The following is a 14,102-nucleotide window of genomic DNA, read 5'->3' as shown; positions in this document are numbered from 1 at the left end:
TCACAGTGATCTGAATCCTCTTCTAATATTGGATATTTTTAATTGTCTATGCGCTTTTTTTTTTTTTCTTTCAGCATCTGATGAGTCCAGTATCCTTAATAAGGACCTTTCCTGGAAGAGAGGACTGGTTAGGAAGGAAAGAGGCCACCTCCTCCGCCCATCTCAGCACTGTGAGCCCAAACATCCCACACGACTCCTCGGGGAAAGTCCTTGATGCAGACTGTTTCTTACAGTGCAAAGAGGTATTGCAGAAAAACAGGCAAGTAAAAATCCCTCGTGGGCTCCTAGATGAAGATACTACTACCAGACATCTGATTCAGGGAGTCCTGAGCCATGAACTGTTGAAGGCACTGAAGGGAGGCTGAGTAACACAACACACATCCTTTTCTTATATCCTTTCCCATGGGGCTGCTGCCCCATTTATTCCACAATAGACAGTAAATAAAAGCCATTTCAAGCTTCAGTTAAATCAAAGCTTGTTCGGGATTTCAGCAGATTTGCAAATTACCTTTGGGACCATTTTCAGTTTCAGTTGTTTTCCCACATGCTATTGACTATGCATGTTTTACTATAAATACTACTTATTGCTCGCTCGCGCTCTGTCTCACACCTTTCCCATCAATGTAACAGAAATAAAACTACAAGATTTGATAGCAGACTGAAAGCCAAAGAAAAGGACCTTAGACACAGATTTCTGGAAAGTCCAGAGATCTTTGTGAGATCTTATAAAGACACCAAAAGAGAAAAAGAAGAAACAGAAGGTTTTGACCAAAAATATCTACTAAAAACTGTCTCATATCAGCCACTTCAGCTTTGTCATTTACTACTGATACTGGCCATAGTCATAAGAGGGTTCTGGGACAACTTGTCCTGTTCTTGCTCTGCTTTGTAGATGGAACAGTTAACATCAGCACATAAAGAATGAAGGGTCCCTGGCCTCTGGACTCAGAAACTGCCTCACTGGTCTGAAGTCATCACACAAAAAATTATCAGAATTATTTAATCAGAATATCATACATTTGCTACTTTATAAACACTGAGACAAGGACAGCAAGTGTTTTAATATGCAGTGAAGGAATTTGGTAGCTTGCGGGGGGTTTCTTCTTTCCTAAGAGAAATGGTCTACCTGTGAAGAAATGCAATTTTGAGACAACCAGAACTTTTTGGAAACTCAGAGTCAATGTGCTCTCACCTGATTGGAAAAAAAATCAGAATGTTTCACACTACAATGTTTGAAACAAAAAGGCTTAATCTGTTCTCCAGTGGGTTCACGGTGGGTATAAATCATAGGATCATAGAATAGTTTGGTTTCGAAGGGACCTTAAAAGGTTATCTAGTCCAACTCCCATGATCATATAGGACAGACAACTTACAGCCCATTAGTTAGAGTATGGATCTCTTGGCTTCAGATGCCATCTCCACCTATACTTTTACTTTGCTTTTGTTAGAAAATCTTCCAAAGAAGAAAGACATTTTGCTTGAGTCTTTGAAATGTCCCATTTGCCCTAAAAACCTATCATTTCCAAGCCACTGAATATTCTGAAACATTCAGGATAGGATTTATACTCCCATAGATGAATTCTTTCCTTGTAATACTTGAGTCAAAAATCAGTCATTCACAAAAAAAATTTCTTGTTAGTTATTCTTGCATTCATTTTATGGTCGCCTTTTAAAATTTTGGTGGCTGTCAATAAAGGGAAAAGTGACACTATTTTACTCAACAACACTTTTCAGGAGGCAAAAAAAATGAGTTGGACAGAGCCACTGATTCCAGCTCTTCCCACTTCCAGCTGCTGAGATTTGGAACCACAGTCTTTGCCACAGACCTTAGAGACCTCTGAAGTGGTCCTCCGAGATGTCCATCCTTGAACAGCACTGAATTTTAATCCAAATATGTTGGAATTGCATTAAGAGGGTCAAACCCATTTTCAACTCTGTAACCACTAGAGAAACCACATTGTCACAGGAAAGCAAGCCAGATTCCTTTCTAGGTCATATCCTACTACAAAGAGTCACATAAAACCATTAACTCAAGTAACTCAACCTTGGAGAGAAAACTCAGACCCATCACTCGATATGCAACAATGTGAATGATGTGTTATGTTTGAGGAAAGCAAGAAAAATGAGCTCACATCCTCCCTGTAGGACATTGCATTGTAGGACCAGCAATTAGACAACCAGTTCTAATGCCTTTAGATGGTTTTATAGTTTTAAAAGTGACCTGGCACTGTCCTAACAGTTGTTCTCTGTGTCTTGGATGCCTTTAATCCAGAAACTCCAAAAGGGAAGAACTGAATTGATCGCTGCAAAAAGAAAAGGTTAACAAGGCTACTTAGAACCATATTTCAAAGCATTTTCCCAGTTTCTGGATTTGAAGAAGTAGGGTGTTCTGTCCTTTAACTGGTCTTTGACCCAAATTCATGGAGAAAAGGCAGGAAAATTGATTTCAAAAGCCTTCCTTTGGTGATACTCAGGAAGAGTCTTTGAAATCCTCATGATGATACATGCTCATATTATAGACTCTGAAACACAGTAGTAAACTGGTTGGGAACTGTTGGAGTGAATAAAGGACTCAGCATTCCGATTCAATGTGAATCACGCAAAGCCATTTATTACAGAAACAAGCCTCCTTATATATGCAACTATTCTCTGATCAAGCGTCCACGCTCCAAGCATGCATTCACTAATTGGATATCATCTATGTTCACGAGCTGTCCACGCGTCAAAGTCTCACTGCTGATAGGTCTGTTGATTTACACCACGTTGGGGCCTTGTTATTTCGGAGTTGCTTCTCTCCCACGGCAGGACCTGTTCCCAGCCTTGAAATTCCTGGCTGGTTCAGTAACAAATCTCCATCTAACAGCAACCCCTCCACAGGGAACCAGACAAGTTTCCAGTGGAAAACCTTGTGCTTCAGTGAAATTTCACTTAAAATGAACTTGCTCTCTGAGAAATATTACTGCTCAGAAGAATCAGGGATTTTTTTTAATTCTTATTGGGAAATTTCCAGACCCCTTCTGATGAAGGATAGCTTTGAGCAGAATCCTTCTAATAGTCCCCAAACTAATGCTTTTTGAGAGGTTTCAAATTTTTACCAGAGTCCTAATTTTCATTCTTTCTCCAAACAAACCCACTTTGAAGTGCCATAATATCCCAGGTGATGGAAAGGGCAAGGTTCACACAGCTCTGATGGTCAATGTCCTTTGAAACATCTCTGGACTTGTGCAACTTGTAATGCACAAGTGGCTTCCATGGGACAACCAATATTCCCAAAATTATATCACCTATTTTGCTGGAGCAAGACCCATGCCAGGGTCTCTCTGCCTCAAAGGAGTCATGTGTTGCCAGTAGACAATTGCCTGATATTCATGGAAATGTTTGCAGTTTCCCCTAAGAATGCTGGGGCAAATGAATGCTCTACCTAGATGATGGATCAAGAACAGGTTTTGACCATTGGTTACTCTTTTTTACAATATTTTAAAGATGTCACTTTTCCAGTCAGATAGCAAATGTGATCTGGGTAGGTGCTTACACACATAATTATTATTTCATAGAGAACTCAAAAAAAATTTGACAATTTGATCTCTTGATAATCCTAATAAAAGGGTTTATTGTTGCAGAATATCACTAGGTATAGCAGATATCTACATTCTGCATTACACAAGGATTACACTGACTTTCCATCTTGCTCTGATACAGAGAAGCACTCTGGAGAAAGATTTTAAAAAAACAGTTCTGGATATGGCACCAGCATACTGAATGTAAGACTTCAATTTCTTTACAGTTTTGCCTGAAAGTACCATTACAGTTAAAGTTGTGTCACCACTTTCATTAGAAACAGAGTTTTGATTTATAACACTGCCTGCAAATAATTTGCTCTTGGCTGAAATTCAGTGTAAGGTCTCTGGCTAGGGGAAATGTTTCAAACATTTCTAGAAAGCTTGTTTGAAACAAGTTCTATTATACTGACATTACACAGAAGCTCTCCTTAGATTTTAGTAGGTCAAACTATATTTAAAAAACAACAACAACAAAACAAAACAAAACAAACCCAACAACAACAACAACAAAAAAAAGGGCTATTTTGAGAGATCACCTTATTTTTTAAGTTATATTTTTAGACATTTTAAAATATTCACTTAGATTTTTATTTTTTTTTTTTCAAATTAAGAAGTACCACCAAAACTAATCAACATTTAAAGGACATTGTCAGTAAACACATATTTTGGTGTGTGCCCAACCCATCACACCATGCTATGTTAGGTTGATGTGCCTGGGGAATCCGTGGGGCACGGGAAGGTGCTGAGATCCCAACACCTGACTTCCCCGATACAGCTGTGCTAGTGGGGCCTTTTTAATGCCACAGCTCATGTAAATAAAATCCTTTTAGTGTGAATCTTAAGGGAATGATTGTTCCTGGCCATCACTTGAAAGGCAAATGTTTTAATTGGTTCTGATATCTTTTCCTGTGAAAGCTTTTTTTTTTTTTCCCCCAGAAGCCATATATCCAAGGGAGATTGCTTTCCCTTGCCGTCTGTTCTGTAAGGGTCCAGCAGTGATGGGGAGAGGAGCCAGTTTAAGGGACTATCGAGTGAAACGCACGCATGAGTTAAAGTGCAGGGGCCATTTAAGATCCCAAAGTGTCATTAGCAGTAGCATGCCACATAAAATAAAGGGTAGATTTCCATTTTCATTTGAACTTTCAGGTGTTTAGTAATCCAGAAGCTTTATTTAAGGACTGACCTTTAACCTGGCCTGTCATTCCAATTGCAAGGAGTTGATGGCCACTGGGAATCAATGGGCAGCATGAAGGTCACTTCCTAGAAAAACTGTGGCTATCAATGTGTCAGTTCCAATGAAGCATTATAGCAAAGCAGGCAAAGAGCCTATCCAGGTCTACGAGGCACCAGCTTGGTCTCAGGCTGCCTCTCTCCCCATCTTCAGCTATTTTGTAAAGATAAATAGAAATAAGTTGCTATTTAATGATTATGTGTTTCTGAAGGCACATGGCATTTTCAGTTCTATGGGTGGCACAAGGGGGGGTGGTTAGAAATTCAACACTCACTGATCCGACCGCCAGCAAAAATCCTCTTATTCCTCCACACCAAGCACGGCAGCAGAACCTGTTATAGAGCTACTGGTCCAGTGAGACCTGGGAAACACCTTCTGGTGTGTCCATGCAATGCTGTGGCCATGCAACAGCTTCCTTCTTGGTGGCATCCAAGATAGAAATCAAATCCCCAGGCAGGATCTGGCTGCTTGCAGCATCTCCAGGGTGTCACTGGGGAGGCCAAACCTCAAATCCTGGGGTCAGTTCTGGGCCCCTCACACCAAGAAAGCCCTTGAGGAGCTGGAGTGAGTTCAGAGAAGGGGACGGAGCTGGGGAAGGCGCTGGAGCACAAGTGTGATGGGGAGCGGCTGAGGGACCTGGGGGGTTCAGCCTGGAGAACAGGAGGCTGAGGGAAGACCTTATTACTCTCCGCAACTGCCTGAAAGGAGGTTGGAGCCAGGGGGTGTCAGGCTCTGCTCCCAAGGAACCAACGACAGGACAAGAGGGAACGGCCTCAAGTTGCATCAGGGAAGGTTGAGGTTGGATCTTGGGAACAATTTCTTCCCAGAAAGGGCTGTCGGGCATTGGAGCAGGCTGCCCAGGGCAGCGGTGGAGTCACCATCCTTGGATGGGTTGAACAGATGCAGAGAGAAGGTTCTTGGGGACATGGGTTAGTGACAGTGTTTGGTTAACAGTTGGATTCAGTGATTTTGAGGGTGTCTTCCAACCAAATGATGCTATGATTCTGTGATTCTCTGATCACCCTCGTGCATGAGGAGAGGAAGGAGCACGGTGATAACTGCCAAGGGAACACATATGCGCATGTGAACAGGACAGGAGGAGCAGCATGTTGGGATGGTGTTCAGGTCACATTGAGCTCAGCACATTTCACTGGGTCTGAAGAAGAAAAAAACACAGCAAAGTTACGGTCAGCCTCACCTGATAGCACAACTGTGATTAAAATGTACATTTACTGACACAAGGATTTGCTTTGGAGGTTGCCACAGAGATTCACATTTGTGTCCTGGCCAAAATCTGTGGTGTCTGTGCAGTGAATCCTGTTTGTAATCATGTAAAAACTGGGTTATTTTTATTTCTTCTGAAATTTAAGAACTTTAAGCTTTTAGGAGCAGATCCCTGAAGTAACTCAGACCCCAACTCCTGCTGTGTGCAATAGGCACTGGGTGGCCATTGCCTTTAGGCTCTGGACAGTGAAGGTTTTGACTTGTAGGGTCAAGGATGAGCATGAGCGCTGGTCAAAACCTCTCAAAAGTCTTCAACATCTTTGTGCTTAGTTGTGCAGCTCTCTTCAGCAATATGTATCTATGGGTTGGGAAACTCCCCTATAGGAAAATTCCTTTAAAAGTGTTTTGAAAGACCTTTATGATAATTGATAATTACAGTAATTTATTATCAGTCTTTTTGGACTCATACAAAGCTCACAAGATCTTCCCCATCTATTTGTAACAGTTCTCAGGGACAAACCCATTCCCAAGAAAACCGGTTGAATATAAGTTTAATTTAAATTTATTTTCCAGTCATAGAAGCTGGAAAGAAAACACCTTTTTATTGTTACACTTAGTGTTTGTATATTGAATATCTGTTTAGATGACTAAGCATGCCGACCCTCTGTGCAAAACGAATCTGTGGTCTATACCTGTTTGTCATATGGATATGACACTGTAACAAGCAGTTCTGAGAAATGTTTGTTCATTAAATCTCCTGGAGATGTTTGTTTGAGTTCTAAGAAGTGTTTGTATGCTTACTTGCTTTGTAACCAAAGTAAGGCGATCGAAACTGGCTACACAGCAGTCAATGCCCACATGATGCAAGGTGAAAAGTTACACCTGGAAGCTGTGGACCAGAGATGGACGATAAAAACCCAGAAAACTGAATTAGCTGTGTGCGCGAGCTGTGAGAGAGACTGAGGTCTCTAGGCCGCACCCAGCGCTGTCTTTGCTTATTGCTTGAGTTAAAATAAATTCCTTGTTATTCACAAGATCAAGTCTGAATTTATTACAACACCCTCTGGAAAAGGTCAATTTGACAGAAATTAATGGATCACTGAACAAATTCAAAGTTTCAATTTTGAATTAAAAAATGAGAAACATGACCAAAAAAAAAGTACAAGCAAAGGTCTGGATTTCATGTAACGACATATAGATATTAATTGGAACAGGATCAGAGAAAGACCGTTAGAGCATTTTCTCCCTGAAGATAATAAACCTCGTGCAAAAATGAAAAACATAAAATACACTAATGTCGAAAATAGGCAGTGCAGTTTGCTAAAAATGTGGTTGATATAAGGCATTGGTGTCCAGTTTAAACACACAGATAAAGTGGAGTTCAAATACACATGGAGTCCACTTACTCGTGATTTTGGGGCAAATCCTGCACTCCACCAGCCTCTAAGTATTTCAGTCCCTGAAGAAAGGAACAGAGTCTCTTTAGGAATTTAAATAGGTGAGTCAGATCATGTACTGAGATAATCTGCCTGGATCTTATTTATAATTCACAACACTTTCTTTTTAACTCCTTTATTTCCTCTTATTTCCATTCTTTGTATCCTGTTATTAAAGAAAATAAAAAATATTTATTGTGCAAAGGGGCTGTTTTAAAGCTTTCTACACATATCTAACTGCTAATTAGAAGTGATCACATTTAATTTTATTAAATTAATTTGAAAATGTATTTATTCCTGTGCCCTACCCCTTTCTTGCAGATTGAAATATTGGACATAAAACACAAAGGTGAACACATTCTTTTTGCAAACAAACAAAAAGCACAGTTCCTACCCCTAGTACCAAAATCAAGCTAAATTCTGATTTTAGTGATCCCAAAATAGATGGAGATTACCATCCCTGTTCCAGTGGAATTGTATGGAGTGGGGAATATTCTGTACAAGGTCCTGTACATTTATTTAATTAGCCTTTTTTTCCAATCCCCCTTCATTCAAAGGGTCTAGATTGCCTTCACCTTAAATGTACTTTGCCTAAATTGCATGGTTTCCTCTGTGCACACGACATTAACAAAACCACTAACTATAGAGCAAATAAACCACATGGGAGGGGAAAGTCCTGTGTCCTGAGGAATCAGGACGATTTGGGCTGGTTGTTGTTACGATTTTTTTTAATTATTATTATTTTCTTTCAGAGCTGGAGATCCCCCAGCAAAGACATGGAAGCAGCCTGAATTTCCATGCAATAAAGCAGCAGTGAGAAAAGCTCAGAGTAATTAAGTGGGTGAGGAGAAGAAGCCATTACAAAGATTTGACTAAATTGCCCATTCATTAGTAGCACGGCATGGAAGGAGAATTACAAATAGACAATAGAGCCTGCAGTAATTCAATCTAACCTTGTACTTACAGAAAACAATGAGATAATGAACAGGAAAATTACCAGGCACATATTGCATTTTTGTTGAAGAGGAGGAGGAGGGGGGATCGGGTTGGGATTGGGGGGAATGGAGGGATGGAAGTGGGGGGATGCTGGTGTGAGCGGCCTGGCACATGTAACACTAATGGCATCTCTCAAGCTGAGCAAACGTTTCTCTGACACAATCATAGTTCTCAGTCTAAGGGCCTCTGGGGAGCTGAGATGAGGTTAGATTGTGAACAAAAAAATGTAATTTATAAGGCATCTGTGGACTGGAATTTATCATTGGATCCTCTCGACGCTGCCCAATTGATATGTAGTTGATTTCAAACAACACCTCCCAGGCGCCCACAGGGAACATTTTTAGATTTTATGCTTGGATATATCTGTTTAACTTGCCATTTACCAAAACAACAGCTGATGACAGTACAAACAAGTCACTCCAGAAAAAAAAAAAAGATACACACATACACACACGTGCTCTCCGCTAAATAGGACTAAACCATGAGCTTTAGGGTTTGCTGGGTGTATTGGGAGGGAATAAAAAAGAGACAGAGTCTGAGTTTTGGGTGGATTTTGCAGGGAAGACATAGATGAATTGTCCACTCAATTTTTAAGCCCATGTTGGATCTCCCTGCTGGTGGTTTTTTGCATTTTCTTCCCCAAGCGAGCATCATGTGGGACCCTGAAGCAGATGTTGGGACTGGTAGATCTGGGAGGGGGTTGTAGGGTGAGGCAACCCCAAAGTGAGTGTTCAACGTGACAGGAGGTTTGCAAATCACAGCAAAGGGTACACACAGTGTCCCTTGCTTAGATGGCCAGATGTCCCAATGTCATGGTCCTGCTCATTCCTGAGGTGGGCATTGGAGCGAGGTGCTGGAGTGCGTTGGTGGAGGGATGGAGAAGAAAAGTCACCATCTTTGTATTTTGCTGCTACCAGAGATTCGAAAACAGCATCCTCATTGTATAAGGGATCTCACTGCCTGAGTTAATAAAGTGCTGCTATTTATCATCTTGCAAGAGAACTTGTGAAATTCCCACAGATTAATTTTATTATGAATAAAAGAAATCTCCCCTTGCCAAGCCTGTTCATACAATAAGTTTCTGTTGCATTTATTCTCCAAGAGAGTAAAAATAATGCTGACCTTAAACTATTTCTTGTCATTCCCTCTCAGCATTGCTTAGAAGCCCTGGACTCAAGCCCTCTGTAGTGCTAGGTGCTGTACAGACATACAGCCTGGAGGTGTCCCTGCCCCACACAGCTCACAGGGAAACCAAAAGTAGGAATTTTAAGAAAAGTAGGGTTTATTGGAGGTGTCAGTGAAAGTTACATTGTGCCATACCACAAGAAGTTCACAGCAATGCATTACCTTCTTCAGGACGCTCATTAATCAATATTCAGAATAAGTACCTGAATAAGGCAAAGAACAGCTGTCAACTGGAGATGGCATTTGGTTGCTGTACTGAGATAATTACTGAATGTGGAAGAGCCTCTCCAGGTGTCACAGGCCACATGTGAATTAAACAGCTGTGGTGTCACTGCTGTTATGGGGCAGGTCTCCCCACAGTTGTCCTGTTCTTGTACACCACCAACACGGAGCAAACCCATGTCACCTACGGAGAGGGTTTGGGGATGTCCTGGTGATGACTGGGAACTACCACCTTGTAAGGGATGGTGCAAGGGCTGGATGTCTACCAGGGGTTTGGGAAGAATCGGAGATGCTGCAGGGTAGGAAAGAGATGGGGTGGGAGGATGTGGGACCTTCTGGGAACAGATCCACCAGCTGTTCAACATCGAACCACCTATGACACGGGAGCAGATCCACCAAGCAGTTCAGCAGCATCTGGCCACCAGTCAGTCCATCTGTTAAGCATCTCTCAAGAAAAGATCATTAAACAAGTAACTTGCTTTTTGAAAGGCCACAAAATAAACACTGAAGCCCAAATCCACAAAGTCAGTATCTTGTCTGTATGCATTTATTTTCCCCTCACCAGTTGACTTCAAGAGGGCTCTGCCATTTTCATCAGACAGTGAATCAGCCCCCCTTTGCTAGGTGGAAAATGGGTCTTCCTGATCTATGTAATGAGCCATGTTGGATCAGCTAAGCCCCACCTAGAATACTGTGTTCAGTTTTGGTCCTTGCTATACAAAAAAGCTGTGGACAGGATGGAGAGGGTCCAGAGAAGGGCCACAAAGATAATCCAGGGACAGGGAAGCCACAGCATGAGGAAAGGCTGAGAAAACTGGGTTTGTGCAAACCTTGAGAAGAAAAGGCTTAGGGGAGACCTCATCACCATGTTCCAGTATTTAAAGGGTGGCTACAAAGAAGATGGAGAGTCCCTTTTTACAAGGAGTCACATGGAAAAGACAAGGGGCAATGGGTATGCGTTATTCCTGGGGAGAGTCTGATGGAACACAAGAGGGAATTTTTTCACAATGAGAACAATCAGCCATTGGAATAATCTCTCCAGGGATGTGCCGAATTCCCCAACACTGGACACTTTTAAGATTCAGTTGGACAGGGTGCTAGGCCATTGTCAAGGTTTGATTACAGGGTGACAATAAAACCATGGCAGATGTATTGTTAACCCACTCTCCCCCCCTCTCCCCCTTTAGCCCCTCCCTCTCCCCCCTTCCCACTAAGGACAGGCAATTGGGAGGGAAAGAAGGACAGAGAGAAGAGAGTTGGAAAAATTAAAAATGTTTTACTAATGCTACTAATAAAATAGAAAAAATAATACAAAATATACAAAACCTATCTTGAAAGTCCTGGCAACTGCTCCAGCAGATGTAGGGCCGGCACCCAGAAGTCCTGGACTGGACTCTGCAGCCAACTGGAACTGGATTCAGTCTGTCACTAGGCCTCAGCTTGCAGGGATGGCTCGCAAGGTCCTCTCTTAATGTTGGTCATAAGGAAAAAGAGATGAGATCCTTGTGATATCCCACTTTTATATGAAGTATCACGTGAATGGGATGGAATACTTAGTTGGTCAGTTTCAGTTCACTACTTCTCGTTGCCCCTCTTGCAGGATGTACATCCATCCTTATCAGTCCAGTGACCTTGTATACCATTGCTATGTCTACCAAAACATGTATCTAGCTTTCAGGAAAGCACAGTTAGTAAGAAGACTTTAGCTGACAGAAAAAATCACTAAAAGAAACTTGTTTTTAACAAAACCAGGACAGCCATCTTGTCTAAACCATGCTTTTGCCAAGAAAGGTTGGACCAGATGATCCTTGTGGTCCTTTCCAACTTGGGATTCTATGATTCTATGCTTCTACGAACTGCAAAAATTCTTTCAATAACCAAACCCAAGAATTGCTACATGGCTCCTTACTACAGGTTGTAAATGACAGCAATTTCACCTAAGCATTTTCTCATCTAAGATGTTTCCTCTGCACTCCTTAAACAGAATTTACAAAATATTTTCTGACATATAAAATCTCTCCTTCCATACTGAAAAGTGTGTGAAAGGGAAATTCTGATGTGTGGAGCGCAAAAGCCCTGTACAACTGACAGAGGCAGTTAGTATTCTCTCACTACACAAAGACTTTCTAACACAACAAATGATTGCACTGGATCAAAAGGATTGTGGCTATAGCTGCATAAAATGTTTTGGAATAAACATTACTCATGGAAATACCATGTAACTTAATTAACCAGACATGAACTTTCAGTAGGAAAAGCAAAAAACCCCAATGTTTCAAGCTTAGAAATGCTGCCTTGGGTTTACTTTGGGTTTTGCCTCCCTTCAAAATGATAAATCTGCAAAAGATGTTCCTTATGGGTCTTGTTATGCTCTAAAAGAAAATAGGTTCATGGCTGGATTTGTGGCAGCATGGTCTGTTCTGCGATTTGAGCTGGAACTTGCAGGATTTGCTAAAGTTTGTGTCATCTGAAGTCGCTGAATCACAGAATCATAGAATGTCCCGAGTTGGAAGGGACCCACAAAGATCATTGAGTCCAGCTCCTGTCCCTGCATATGACAACCCCACAGTTCACACCATGTGTCTGAGGATGTCGTCCAAATGTTTCTTGAATATTATCAGGCTTGAGGCCACGACACCTCCCTAGGGTCTGAAACACTGGGGACCTCTGGATCATTGTCCCCAGATAAATGTGCACAGCATACCCAGCCCAAACTCCCTCCTAAAAGTCATGGAAAGATATAGTGTCAAAACTTCACTTCTGGGTTTAACTTTCAGAGACCAAGACTAATGCTAGCTCTCATCTTATACAATAGAAAGCACATGATTTAATGTAAAGATTGACAGATATCCAGTGAATTTAACAAGTAAATTGAGTAACCATCAGATTTGTACGATACATAATTGTCGGGGATTGGCTCAAGGAGCACAGACATGAGTCCACCAAGCAACTGTACGAGCAGAGCCCATTTTAGTTGACATAAGTAGGCCTTAGTTAGCTTGTCTATTAGGCCGTGGGAAAGGGGGGAACGGAAAAGTACTAACTAAGGCAGGGTCAGGATATTTTTGAAGAGATAAGAGTCAGAAGAATGTGGGATGCGCATAGCTAGCTAAACCCAAGTAGGTGGAGTAAGTAAATGTGCTTAGCCTATTAGATAGAGACAAGTATGCATAATTATGGTATTTGGTATAAATGCACGCTATCTCGGGCAATAAAGTTGAAGTATGCTTTATCACTCATATTGGGTCGGCCGCATTTCTTCCTCCGTCCGCTCGGGTCTGGAACTCTGATGGGACTTTTCTCTGCACATAATTTTCAGAGAAACTTCATATTTATATTCCTTATATATTGTCACAGTCTAACCCAATTTTCTAAGGAAGCCTGTTACCTTATTTTGTGTGTATGTCTCCATCTGAGTGTTTCCCTGATACATTTTTTATAGTATTTCTTTGTTTCATCCAAAATCGATAAGACAGAAATCTCCAACATGAGCCAGTCTTTACAAATTATATGAATACAAGAAGACTGAGGGCAGAAACCTGAATATGGGAAGGCTGAAATTAATATCTTAGAGGACATGAAGACAACCAACATGAGAGATCTTACAAATTCCTCCAAATACAGAAAAGCTTTTAGTTGAGTTCATTCCCTCTTAAATACCAACAACTGTCAATCCCAGGACACAAATCCACAAACCACCATGTTTCATCAGTTCTGATGCCAATGAGATAGTTGCTGTTAATCACCTTCAGAAGACACAGGAGAACAACTCAACTCTAACCAGAAAGATTTCAGATCTAAAGATGAAAGCCCAAACTCACTGGTGATGAAGAAGCAGCTGTTATGCTTCCAGATGTTTACTTTTAATGCGCTGAAAGCTTTGCACTAAATTGTGGTTCCCAAACCCATAAAAAACACTTTGGACAAGGCAACTATCTGCAGACATGAGGTGTTAGAGCTTGCAAGCTGGTGTGGGGTGATGAGAACTTGGAGTACCTCTGTTTCATCTCTTACTGGTGATGGGACACAGACAGATCAGGCAGGACATGTAATCTCTTGCTTTTGTTCTCACTAATGACTTGCACTGATTTTTTTTGTCAGCAGGCTCAAAAAGACAGGACAACCAAAATCAGATCTGAACAGGGGTAACCACATTGGCCCAAGTCTACTAACTTTTACTAGAGGATCACTCATAGAATCATTTGGTTGGAAGAGATCTTTAAGATCATCAAGTTGAACCGTTAACCC

At 41.4% G+C, this 14,102-nt stretch overlaps 1 long non-coding RNA gene across 1 annotated transcript; it reads right to left on the bottom strand.

Annotated features, from left to right (window-relative positions):
- Positions 1–3,586: 3,586 nt before the first annotated feature.
- LOC135577108 (uncharacterized) lies at positions 3,587–10,962 on the bottom strand. The gene is made up of 2 exons (XR_010468701.1): positions 7,422–10,962; positions 3,587–5,947 (listed from the first exon to the last, which is right to left on the bottom strand). It is a non-coding gene; the product is annotated as an uncharacterized LOC135577108 (long non-coding RNA).
- Positions 10,963–14,102: the final 3,140 nt, after the last annotated feature.

The sequence above is a fragment of the Columba livia genome, chromosome W, assembly GCF_036013475.1.
Source record: "Columba livia isolate bColLiv1 breed racing homer chromosome W, bColLiv1.pat.W.v2, whole genome shotgun sequence".
Lineage (NCBI taxonomy): Eukaryota > Metazoa > Chordata > Aves > Columbiformes > Columbidae > Columba > Columba livia.
Note: the sequence above shows the minus strand (reverse complement) of the source record. Positions and strands in the feature narration are given on the sequence as shown.